The 12,958-nt window shown below is 39.6% G+C and overlaps 1 pseudogene; it reads right to left on the bottom strand.

Annotated features, from left to right (window-relative positions):
- Positions 1-4,770: 4,770 nt before the first annotated feature.
- LOC116643709 lies at positions 4,771-5,164 on the bottom strand (annotated as a pseudogene).
- Between the last annotated feature and the right edge of the window lie 7,794 nt (positions 5,165-12,958).

The raw sequence follows: 12,958 nt of genomic DNA, 5'->3' as shown, positions 1-12,958 counted from the left end.
TTAAGTAGATTACAGGATAAAGTTCTGGAGCACATTTGCTAATAGCCTAGGTCTTTCATGATACTGAGTCAGATATATGCTTATAGCTCTCATTTTAGCAATTAATCATAGACTGCTTAACTGTTCACTGTAAAACTCTCTGGTTTCCACAAGCCTGGAAAATAAGATTATAGCATTGCCATAATATCCAGTGTCTAGGACTTGATTACTTTCTTTAAAACTTGACTAAAATTAATAATAATTTTCATTAGTAGAAACATAGGCCAAAATTGTTCATGATAAATGTGATTAGAAAATCATTGAAGTCTTTCTTTTTTCTCTTGTCTTGAATCTTTAAAACTCATGAGTCTTTTAAAAACATTTATAATTTATATATTTCTTAAATTCTTCATATCTTGCAAAGGGGACCATATAAATTTCTGATATAAATTTTAAAAGGAAAAATAAATGAAAATTGTCATTATTGGTGATTTTATTTGAGTATTCTTGACTCTAGAGAAATTTAGGTTATTGAGCAACAGAATCACAAAGAGGCCATTGAACCACTTTTATAGGGTAGAAGGAGGATGTGATACAGTAGAAAGAAATAACTTTTCTAAAGCTTTTTGTTTCTGGTCTTGAGGGATGGTAAGTGAAAAAGAAGGAAAGAGTGAGACAACCAGTGTTTTTTGTCTCTCTACCCCTTAGGTACCCCTCTTCCAGTAAGAGTTAATGCTTTAGAACAGCAGTGTTCAAATTGGTTAAGTATATGAAAGGCTAGAGGTTAAGTACATGAAAACTATTCTAAAATATGCAAGCATAGGTAGATTAAAGGAACCATTTCTTAGATCCTCAAATATCATCTGCTCTTTTCTAAAAATGATGTGCCTGAGAACATACTTGTGGTGGAGATGTCATTCTGGTTAATTACCCCTTCACAATTGACCTTCTCTGTTATTCCATTGCTATAAGATACCATACAGGCCACTCCCCACACCATCCTCACTCAAATCTTGACATCATTTTAGAGTTGGGGGAGGAAGATTTCCAACCCAGCATACTATACAAAGCCTAAACATTAAGCAAATGTGAGGGTAGAATAAAAAAAGATTTTAAGACATGCAAACTAAAAAAAAAAAAAAAAAAAAAAAATCATGCACCTTTTCTCAGAGAGTTACTGGAGCATGTGCTCCAGCAAAAAGAGGGAGTAGACCAAGAGACAGGTGATTCTCAACATAGGAGAAATGAAAAGGCAATCCTGGAAGTGATACTAACAGAATATTTCCAGTTCAATAGCTATAATAGATTGGACAGCAATCAATCCAAGTTCCAGTGAAAGGGAATAAGGCCAGGGAGGAATGTTTTCAAGCAAGGAGAACAATTGATAGATTTCTTGCTGCGTTCAAATGTATTGAGAAATGATTTCCAATTCTGATGAAAACTTCCAAGATGATCAATACATAGAAAATTAAGTGACTGAAAGAAAGGTAACAAATAGTCATTGCAATTATGCAGGAAATAAATAAACATAGCATAACATATTTTCAGTTATAAAAATATTTACTTTGCTTAGGGACACCTGGGTGGCTCAGTTGGTTAAGTGTCTGCCTTCGGCTTAGGTCATGATCTTGGGGTCCTGGGATCGAGCCCCACGTTGGGCTCCCTGCTCAGCAGGGAGTCTGCCCTCCCTCTGAATCTCCCCAGGCTTGTGTTCTCTCTCTCTCAAATAAATAAATAAAATCTTTAAAAAATTTTACTTGCTTATAATAATGTAAACAGGGGGATAATGATTTAACCAAAAATTGTGGTAAAACTCTTTTTTTGAAGGGGAGAATGAGAGAAGGAGGAATATGTATGTGTGTGTGAATGTGTGGGCACATAAAAGAGTTAAATCATTATCTTAATGTTAAGGCTTAAATTAAAAAAGAAAATCCAGAAATCGTGCTATACACTGGTAATATAACAAAAAAAGACTTTGAAATTGGATGGAGAGTAGTGATTGTGGTAGGCAGAACCTCCCAAAGATGCTCCTGTCCTGATCCCCAGAAAACATGACTATGTTAAGTAGCATGGCAAAAGGGACTTTGCAGATGTGATTTAATTAAGGATTTTGAGATTGGGAGATTATCCTGGATTATTTAAGTGAATCCAATCACATGAACGTTTGAGGTCAGAGAGGAGAGAGAGAGATGTGACCACAGGAGTGGTCATGACCCTAGGAACATGGGTGGCCTCTAAGAGTCAGGAACAACCCTCATCAAAGAAACAGGGACCTCAGTTCTACAAACTGAAGGACTAAATGTTGCCAACTACCTGAAAAAAAAGGAAACAGATTCTCCCCTAGAGCCTCCAGAAAGGAAGTGCCCTGTGGAAATTAAGATAATAGCTTAGCAAGGCCTGTGCCAGACTCTGACCTACAGATCTGTAATATAATAAATATCTGTTGTTTGAAGCCACTGAATTTGTGGTATGTGTTATAGAAGCCAATAGAAAACTAATACAGTGAGCAAGAGATTTTTTTTTCAGCTTTGTAGAACATTTTACTTTTTAAGTGAATAAATCTGTTTTAAATATGTAACATTTTTAAAGCTTTAGTAAAATAAGAGTTGGTATTTTCTTAATGTAATTAAAAACATAACTAAGCCACAGTTAGCCTCTGTCTGGCTCTGTTTCCATTAGGCATGTTATATATGAATTCTGGTGGCTTATGCAGTTCCTGAAATTGGAGAAGGGCCCCTGATTTTCAGTCCATTTTGGATGTTCCCAGTGGTCTAAGCCCATGTCTATGTAGTTGTGGTGGTTTCAAATAGTGGCTGTTAAGTTGTTGGCACTAGTCAGAGCTGGGGGTATGTGCCCTTTGCTTTTATCTGGGCTGGCTTGTGATGGTTTTTACCAGTCAATAGTAGAAGTGACATGAGGTGACATGTGGGCTTAGATTATAAAAGACCATGCTGCTTTTGCCTTATTCACTCCTGGAGTCCTGAACCATCAGGTACAATGTCTGGTTACACTGACATCACATGCTGGGAGGTCACGCGTGGTGCTGTACTTAATACACCTAGCTATACTTGTTCTTCAGCCATCCTTGTCCAGGTATGTGTGCATGAGTCTTCATGCACATGAAGCCATCCCGGGACCCTCCAGGCCAGCCCATCTGCCAACTGAATATCAGAGTCATTTTTGTCAAACCCACATGGAACAGAAGAATCACCTAGCTGATCCCCACTCACATTCCAGACCCACAGAAGCGTGCAATATAGTAAAATGATTTTTGTCTTAAGTCAACAACAATTTAAAGTTTGGGGATAGTTTATTATGTAATAATAGATGACTGTAAAATATTTTATTAGAAGGCAACTTCTAATGGTAGCTTCCACACCCTCAACATTATATTTGGTCTTGCAGATCCTGGTTGAAACTCCAAAACCCATGGCACTTGGTTCCTAACTGAGGGCCAAGGACCCTGCCCACAACCAAGTCCTATAGAAGCCCCCAAGCCTTAATTTATGGAATCAAATAGTCTTTCCAAGAAGGGTCACCTTCTTCTATTACTCTCCAAGCAAAACTCATTTTCCTGAATGCATCTCACAAAACAAAGTTAGCCTTATTTCTATTCAGGGAAACCCAGAACTCAAGGACTTTAAGACCAACTATCTTGCTTAAAAAAGAAACAGGGAAAATTTCTCATGTTTCCATGGCAAGAGAAACACCATCACCAATAATCAACCAGCTCTCCACCTTCATAAAATAAGATGTCTAGGGTTAGAATTAGGGTTACGTGGTGGGGAGAGGATGTTTACATTTTACCAATTAAAAAAAAATTATTGGTTACTTATTGCACTGTAGCCAGAGAATGTTTTACATTGTGTAATTTTTAGAATCTATTGAGATGTTCTTAATGTCTTAAGATATGTTCAATTCTTTAACTCTTCCAAATGTTTATATTAAATAAATATATATTGAACATATTTTTAAAAATATGTTAATTATATTATTGAATTCTTCCAATAATAATAAATAATTATATAGTATTTACTCAGGGTGAGGCATTGCCCTAGAAACTTCAGATAAATTAACTCTTCATCCATTTACTTTTTTTTTTTTAAGGTTTTTATTCATTTACTTGACAGAGAGAGAGAGAGAGAGCAAGAAGGGGGAGCTGCAGGCAGAGGGAGAGGGAGAAGCAGGCTCCCTGCAGAGCAGGGAACCCTACGTGGGGCTTGATCCCAGTACTCTGGGACTATGACCCAAGCCAAAGGCAGACACTTAACCAACTGAGCCACCCAGGCGCCCCCATCCATTTACTTTTAGTCTGTATGTATCTTTATATTTAAAGTGGGTTTCTTGTAGACAACATATAGTTAGGTTTTGTTTTTGATCTACTCTGACAATGTTTTTTATTTTTTTATTTTTTAAATATTTATTTATTTATTTGACAGAGAGAGAGAAACAGTGAGAGAGGGAACACAAGCAGGGGGAGTGGGAGAGGGAGAAGCAGGCTTCCTGCTGAGCAGGGAGCCCGATGCGGGGCTCAATCCCAGGACCCTGGGATCATGACCTGAGCTGAAGGCAGACGCTTAACCATCTGAGCCACCCAGGCGCCCCGACAATCTGTTTTTTAATTGGTGTTTTTAGACCATTGACATTCAAAGTGATTATTGATATTAGTTGGATTAATATCTACCATATTATTGTTTTCTATTTGTTATCCCTTTTTTATACCTATTTTTGTCCTCCATTCTTTTTTTTTTTTCCATTGAGGCATTTTATTTGCACGTATGTATTACATCCCTAGAAAAAGAATCCCAGGATTTTCCCTCCTGTGTTTTCGTCTTGCTTCTTCATGGTCCATGATGCCAGCTGAGGTTTTCAGTACAATGAAACCAAACTGGCAGGATGGGAGCAGGTTATTCTGCCATTTTTCTAGATCTTTCAGTTGTACATCAAATCTGGGGCTGATCACTCCACACTTGTTTAACCTGCTTGTGAGGTTCACAACAATTTTCCCTGCTCTGTGATCATCAATGATTTCAAATTCACCAATGTAACTGTGCTTCATCATCACAGTGAGAAACCAGACGATGACTTTGGAGCATGGCCTAATAAGAACCTGGTGTTTGCCTCTCTTTTCAGCATTGTTAATGCTCTTGAGAGCATCTGCCAGGACACTCATGCACACCATTATGGCCGCACGGAAAGATGGTGGAAAGAGTGTCTTCCATTCTTTTTTCTGTCTTCTGTGGTTATGGTTGAGCATTTTCCATAATTCCATTTTCTCTTCATTCTTAACACATCAGTTGTGCTTTTACTTTTATTTTTATTATTTTTACTTTTTTTTAGCGGTTTCCCTAGAGTTTGCCATGTGCTCTTACAACTAACCCAAGTCCGCCTTTAAATAACCCTGAATTGCTTATTGCTTCCTGGGCAGTGTGAGTGCCTTATGCAACAAAATAATCCTAATCCTCCCTCTTATCCCTTGAATCATCACTGTCATGCATTTCAGTTATAGGTAAGCACCTACAGGCGTATGTATGGACACAAGGTATAGACATGAGCTCACATAGTCGAATACATTGTTGCTGTTCTTTTGAACAAACTTTTATCTGTTAGGTCAATTAGGGAAAATTTTTATTTTACCCTCACTTATTCCCTCTTTGATGCTCTTCCTTTCTTTAATAGATCTGAGTTTCTGACCTACATCATTTTCCTTCTCTCTAAAGAACTTCTTTTAACATTTCTTGCAAGGCTGATCTGCTGGCAACAAATTCCCTCAGTTTTTGTTTGTCTGAGAAAGTCTTTATTTGTTCTTTACTTTTGAAGGATAATTTCTCAAGGTACAGAATTCTAGTTTGGTGGTTTTTTTCTTTCAACACTTTAAATATTTCATTTCACTCTCTTCTTGCTTGCATGATTTCTGAGGGCAAGATGGATGTGGTTTTTATCTTTGTTCCTCTGTAGGTAATGTGTTTTTTCCTCTAATTTCTTTCAGGCTTTTTTTTGTGTGTGTGTGTGTGATTTTCTGTCATCTGAAAACGATATATGAAATGTAGTTTTTTGGGCATTTATCCTGCTTGGCGTTCTCTCAGCTTCCCCACTTAAATGAAGTAAGAATGCTCTGAAGTTGGTGCCATTATTGCTCCCATAGTAAACCTGATCAGCAAGGCCAGGACAATGAGAGATTAAATCACAAAGCTAGCATGACGCTGGGCAAGAGTTTGCACTCAAGCAGTATTATTTATATTCTAAAGGCCCTATAGTTTATGCAGATTATTTCAAGCCACCTCACATTATTTTGAAAAAGTCGTAGCATGCCTTATTATCAAATGAAAATAAAATGCTGACTTAGCCCCAGTTAACTCTTGAATAATAAATGTATTTCTAGAACATTTCTTCTCTCTCTGCTACTTCTAGTTACTCCATTTTTGCTTACTTTGTAGACACTATTTGAAAGTCACTCTGACTTTTAATGTTCTCATATATTCTTTTATACTGGTGCGTTCTTTATATTTTTTTCTAAGGTCCTTTTTATTCTAAATGTTTGAGAGTAAAAAATCACTAGGGTACTTTAATTACAATTATTTGAATGAGCTGGTTTGATTTGCCTTTTTAATCTGTGTTCTCTCTGTATCCTGGCCCAGCTTCTGGAAGGTGCAAGGAACGGAGTGACTCACCGCGGCATCTGCTGTGTCATCAGGAAAGAGGGTCCCTGAGGGACAGAAGCTAGACTGAGATTTGAAGTTTCTGGATTCTGACCTCTGCCGGCTCACTGGCTATCTCTACATGGGGCTACATTTTGACTGTGGTTTATAGGTAATCACCTAATTTCATGTTATTTGTAGCTTTTCCTTTCAAAAAACGGCAATAATTATCCTTTATCCCTCCACCTCCCCAGCAGGAAATGGCAAAGCTTCATTATTATTAAAAACAAAGTGAAATTGTCAATCTGTCCAGAGGTGTTTGCCATATATATACAGAAAACAGTTCTCATGATTTCCTTGGCCTTGGTGGCTGGGCCTGTAGGATAAGTAAGTACTTTCTCAATGAAGGGGGCGTTTTGAAATTCCTTCCAAAGAAGTCTGGCATTCATTCTAAATTGACCTGGAGGCTGAGGAGCCCTGGAGTTGTTCCAGCTGCTTCAAACTCTGCCAGGTAAATATTTCCATGAACTAACAAGCTGTGGTAGACTGGTTATTCATGGACTTGGCTGTTACTGATGCATTGTTCTTGAGTTACTTTTGTGTTATATTTTTAGAACCCCTATAATTTTATAGGTCCTGATGCTTAATCTGAGTCAATATGTGTCCTTTTAGATGTAGAATACTAGAGCAGAGTGGAACAATCTACCTTTTAAGAAAGGACTTCACTGTAAATTTAATAAGATGTTTAGAGGAAGGTGTTTTGAGAGTGGCTAGGGACAATATCATGTGGGTCCCATGCTCTTTCTTTCCTTCTGCTCCAACCTCTAGTATGTTTAGTTTTTATCCTTAGGTTTGATGCTTCCTGGTCACCAAATGGTTGCCATACTGACAGCAAGTCTTCACAAGGCGGTGTATGAGTGCAGAAGTAGGGGGTCTATCAAGATGGCAAGAGAAAGCTCTTCTCATATACCTGTCTCTTTTTATGCAGGAACAAAAATCTGTCCCCAGGGTCCCTCTATCTCACATGTATTTGGGCAGAAGAGGGTCTCATAGCCTCTCTGAGCAGCAAGGGTGGCTGGAAAAAGGAGTATTTTGCTTTTTCAATATCTACATTGGCAGGTGGGCAAGGAGAAGGGATGAGGAGTGACCAACCAAAGTGTTTGTCACCACTAACAAGTTCCTTTTCTTTCTCTCCCTCCTATTCTGCTCACAGAAGTCACTGCCTGCCAACAGCATGCCACAATCTTGGGAATGAACTCTGACAAACTCACCATCATGACAGCCGATGCATCCCATCGAGGATGGAAGAATGGAGCTCCAAACTTTGTTACACTACTCTTGAAAGGTAATCAGCTTCTGTGCATGAGTGGATGGAACGGGGGTCTATTTACATTGCTTTGAAGTTTACCCAGTAAAGCACCGTGACTTGTGCAAGCTGAGGAATCAAGGGGAAACCTGCATGAGTGTTGGTCTGTTTCTTACAACTGCCTTGTGAAGGCAGCATGCAGTCATTAATACTGCTGATTTTATAAATACAGGATGAACAGTTAAAGGGGAAGCAGTTCTAATTCTAGGAACTGGGTGTGAACAATTTTATTTCTATGCTCTGAATGACCAAAGGTGCCTGGACTGTAAGTTTTCTGTTCACAACACGGTTGGCATAGGTCCATTGATAGTTGGAGTTTATCATCTGAAATAGATGGATCTCTCCTTTTAAATTATTTTTTTCATTTCCTAGAATTTATATTAAAATTTGTCTTTGTTGGGCTCTAAATAGTTGGAGAATGGCATGGGATGACCCTATAGTAAGGCAATGTGTAATACAATCAACTCTATGTACTATTTCTAGAAGAGTTTCCCATTGGCAGGAATATAGAAAACACCTACTGGCATCATTTTCATGGACATGTATCTTTGTTTTTATTGTATTCAATAAGATGTGCAATTCAGCAGTTTACCTTGGAAGAGAAGTGAGATGAAGTTTGACTGTCTTTACAGTCAGACTTTATCACCAAGATGACAGGACCCCAAACCTTGAGTGTGGTCAGGTTGTTGTAATGATGTGTGAAGGTACCAGCACATTGTTCTGAGCATGATCTCCTTGATCTGAAAACACAGGGAACAACTTGATATCAATAAAACCCAAAGAACTTTGGAAAACTTTGGTGTTTCTTGATTGATACTGTCTACTTGGGATGGATTTAGCTGAGAAGCCCTGATACTGTTGAAAGAAATAAAGGGTTTACTTTTTCTTGCAAAGAGTTTGGGGGCAGTCATTTCGGGGTACAGGGTGCTGCTCCAGGGTCAGGCTCATGTTGCCTTTCTGCTCTGCTGTCCTTCAAGCAGAACTGCTGAGCACCTAAGAATGAGGTCAGCATTCCAGGAACACAAAGAAAGACAAGGAAGGAGGGATAAATGACTATACTGGGACTTGGGACATTCCCAGAAATCTTAGGAAATGTGCATCTTGTTGCCGTGAACTGTGTCCCACAGCCGCTGTTAGCTACAAGGGAGTCTGGTGAGTAGAGTTTCTTAGCCAAACACACTGATATTGCTGGAAAAGTGGACATTCTCTTAAGGAGGATGAAATAAGGAAGTGATAATTTTCTAAGCAACTAGCAACCTATGCCACACCCATCATCATCGGCAAACCATGGCGTCTGTGATTCTACCTGTTAGACATTGCTTTCAATGTCTATTGCCATCGTAAGTGCAGGTGAATGTGATCAGATATCAAAAAAGAATTCACCATTTTCTTTTCTTTTGCAAGTAAGCAATAGTAGCCTTCTCATTCGTGTTTGCTCTGTTTTCTAATTTATGTGCACAATTTTACATATATTTCTGTTTCTTGATGAGGAAGTGAAGGTTCATTGGGGTGATGAAATGAGTTCAGCAAAGGCCAAATTCATTCGATTGTTAGAGGGGTCTAGGACTCATCTCAGGACTGCTGTGCTCCCTGCACGGTCCCAGCACCCTAGCTTCCCCTTTGGAACCAGCCCCTCAATGCTGAGTGGACCTGGAGGTGTTTTGAGCCTCGGGCTGAGGAGTAGCTTCTGAGTCATCAGTGGCGCATTTTCTGCTGTGCCCAACCCAACCGTCTATCTGGGTCTGTAGGAACACTCTTTTTTTTTAAGATTTTATTTATTTATATGACAGAGAGAGACACAGTGAGAGAGGGAACACAAGCAGGGGGAGTGGGAGAGGGAGAAGCAGGCTGCTTGTGGAGCAGGGAGCCCGATGTAGGACTCGATCACAGGACCCCGGGACCATGACCCGAGCCGAAGGCAAACGTTTAACGACTGAGCCACCCAGGAGCCCCTGTAGGAACACTTTTATGGTGTCAGAGACAGCAGCTCAGCAATGTACTTAACAGAGCCAGAGAAATGCTGTAGCCCAGGCTGACCGCATTACAAATCCCAGGCGCCCAAAGTGTAACATGCATTCCATGCTGATGGACCCAGTACCGAGTCAGACTTTTCCAACCATAATACAAATTGGAACATTTTTTTCCTCCTTTTTCCCTCCTTATTCTTTCCTTCCACCCTCTCCCGACCCTATTTAAGTTTTGTCTTAGAAATCTTATTTGAATTTTCAAGTTAGCAAGACTTAAAGGAGTCACCTTTCCTAACTTCCCATCTGGAGGATCCCTGGAGGACCTTATCTGGGTTCTGCACGTAGACATCCAGAGATGAGGCACTCACGATCCCACACATCAGCCAGTTCTGAATAACATGTCAGAAAGCTGTTGGCTTGTATTAGGCTGACCTTTCCTATTAGATTTTGTAATCTCATACCAGTAGTGAAACTCCAACATCCCCTTTGACAAATGACAGAAAGGGCTATTGCATTACATGGCTAGGGCTACCCTTTTGTAGAAGCTTTGTTGATTCAGAATTGACTGATAGTTCATGAGTCTCTTTGAGGAAATTGGAGGGAAAGTATATATGAAGAGCAGCAGCAATTCTGGGTAATAGCTGAGAAATGTGATGGCTGTGAAGGAGAAAGAAACAGAACAGTGTTGTCATTCTGTCACCTTTGCAAGTAAAATGTTGAGGGGTGCCTGGGTGGCTCAGTCAGTTAAGTGTCCGGCTCTTGGTTTTGGCTCAGGTCATGATCTTGGGGTCCTGAGATCGAGCCATGCATCAGCTTCAATGTGGAGTCTGCTTGTCCCTCTCCCTCTGTTTCTCTCTCTCTCTCTCTCTCATAAATAAAATCTTTAAAAAAAAGCAAAATGTTAAGGTTATGTCCTTGCAAGAATCCTGGATCTTCTCCATTTTCCACAAGACTATAAAACAGGTTTATCTTCTTCCTCCCTGTGTCCCTCCCTCCATGTCTCTTTCTCTCTCTCTCCCTCTTCTCCTCCCTTTCTTTCCTTCTTTCTAAGGCTATAACTATGAGTGTTTTATGGAGAGGTTAATCCATCTGATTTGGCATGACAAGAGAAGGCATCATGTATGAGGTGAGGCTTGAATTACTCTTGCAGGATGAGTATTTCAGTGTTTGGTCAGATGGGAGGGGAAAGATTGAATAAAGGCAGATGGACAATTGCAATAATTTTCTATTGAGTCTGCTGGAGTGACTCAGTCATGATTATTCAGGCTACTATTTCATAAATATGCAGCCCACAGACAACCATTACTGTTCACACTTCCTTGTCCTTTACTATGGGGAGGGCAAAGCATTTACTAACACACTGATGCAGAGTTAAAGTTGAATACTCAGTGATTCTCAGCATTTTCCCCCAGAGACAGACATTACAGATGACCTTCCCAAGCAAGATGCTCTGAAGGAGGTACCTTGCCCGTTCTGGTCAAGCTACTGGTATCCTCTTCTCTCTTAAAAACAATACAGAGAAGAGGGGAATTATGAGGGAAAACAAATATAGGTATGATATTTGTTATTTAAGAATTGTCACAACTGATTTTAACTAACCATGTAGATGATGGTAGTTGAGGATTATCAGAAAGTTGAAGGCCACGAGAGAGTTCATCCAAGTGTGTTTATCCAGAGTTGACTATGGTAAGGGAGTTCGCCACTGCTGCGTTCCTTCTGCTAGAGACTCACAAGGATTTAAAAGGACAATGGGTTTTACAGAGAAAAAGGAGGAAGTCTCAAGACAGTCTTTGATTGGTCAATGTCCTATTTGGGAGGGACTTTCACTTAGGGTGGGGTTTTTGGAAGTGATATGGAGGTGGGGGGAATGGGTAGTGGGCAGGGTGCTTCCTGATTGACTTTCAGATTCATTTGGCCGTCTTTGATTGGTTCCATCCCCAGGCACATAACTGGGTCCTTTCCAGGCTAGGTAGCCTCATAGGGGTTTTCCAGTTTCGACTGAAAGAGTATCTGGTTCTCTACTTTGGGTTCCGAGTCTAGTAGAAGCCAGTTCTGCAGAATTGTTGCGATAAACTGGAAGGTCCTCTTTCAGCATACACCAGTGCCCGGGACATAGTAAAGAGTCAGTAATATTGTAGAACGCATAACAAATATTTTTAAAACTTTCAAATATAAAAAAAGGATTGTACAGTGAACATCTATATTCACGACCTTGGTTGTATCATTAAAATATTACTATATTTGCTTTATCAAATATCTGTCCATGTCTTCACTTGACAAGAGGGATTTTCATATGACACATTTAATTAAGCTAATAACAGTTTGTAGTCTTACTGATTTCATGAGGAGAGATCTAGTCCAAGAGAATAATGAGTGATAGTTCCAGAAATGTCTTAACTGCCCTTATATACCACTATTGTTTGCCAAATATGGGTGGGGCTCAGGTCCCATATGAGGCTGTTAATGTTCAAGGACTTTAGTCAGTTAAGGTGTGGATAGGCTAAAGGTTCATTTGTGGATAGTATTATTGAGCCAGGATTTGCCTTCAACTTTATAAAAATATATTAAACTGGTAGGGAGAAATGCCAGTTTAAAAAAAACAACTATATTAGGGACTTTAAGCTTAATGGAGCTACTACAATCAGTATTTGTCATACGACTTTTTTTAAAGATTCATGGAAGTCAGCTTAATTCATAAATAAAAGTTAATTCTGTAGGTTAAATGAGGCAGGTAAAAGTTGAATATGCCTGCTACATCAAAGTCTATTAGGAGTCTAGTCATCAAAGTATATTTGTTTTTTCTCTGTTCTGCTTCCCCCCCCCCCCCCGAGAGTTAATCTACTTATGCATTATGACTCTTGAGTGCTAGATATTTTTGTACTATGGGAAGTGCAGTATCTGGCCTCTGACCACGGGGTCAGTGGGTATGAGTTGTGGACAACACTGGGAACCAGTGCATGGCCTTTCAGTAGAGAGGCAGATGCCTTGAGTTTGGGTCTGGCCTCTGT

Source organism: Phoca vitulina, unplaced genomic scaffold (genome assembly GCF_004348235.1).
Source record: "Phoca vitulina isolate PV1807 unplaced genomic scaffold, GSC_HSeal_1.0 scaffold27, whole genome shotgun sequence".
NCBI lineage: Eukaryota > Metazoa > Chordata > Mammalia > Carnivora > Phocidae > Phoca > Phoca vitulina.
This window is presented reverse-complemented; position numbering and strand designations above follow the sequence as displayed.